The sequence below is a fragment of the Procambarus clarkii genome, unplaced genomic scaffold (genome assembly GCF_040958095.1).
Source record: "Procambarus clarkii isolate CNS0578487 unplaced genomic scaffold, FALCON_Pclarkii_2.0 HiC_scaffold_863, whole genome shotgun sequence".
In the NCBI taxonomy this organism is placed as follows: domain Eukaryota; kingdom Metazoa; phylum Arthropoda; class Malacostraca; order Decapoda; family Cambaridae; genus Procambarus; species Procambarus clarkii.
In genome coordinates, this window is record NW_027189895.1 from 48,472 (window position 1) to 48,800 (window position 329).

At 45.0% G+C, this 329-nt stretch overlaps 1 non-coding gene across 1 annotated transcript; it reads right to left on the bottom strand.

The window, feature by feature from the left end:
• Nucleotides 1-119, bottom strand: LOC138361834 (5S ribosomal RNA). Its single transcript, XR_011227211.1, has one exon. It is a non-coding gene; the product is annotated as a 5S ribosomal RNA (ribosomal RNA).
• Between the last annotated feature and the right edge of the window lie 210 nt (nt 120-329).

Below are 329 nucleotides of genomic sequence, written 5' to 3' on the forward strand. Positions count from 1 at the left end.
TGCCAACAGCATTTGGTGTTCCCAGGCGGTCACCCATCCAAGTACTAACCAAACCCAACGTTGCTTAACTTCGCTGATCGGACGAGAAGCGGTGTTCTCAACGTGGTATGGCCGTTGGCATGAGACTGCCTACACATTGTGGCTAATAACCAACTCTTTTTAAGTCATCGCGGCAGGATACGGACCTGCTTGTGGTGTCTTAATGGTAATTGTATCCTAACATATTTTTGTCTCCTTGGCATGGATATTTAACATCGTTTATTCAGTCTTGGGTTTATGTTCTTTCGCCATTTACAGACATTTTACATCTACCTACTTCCTCAGCCTGC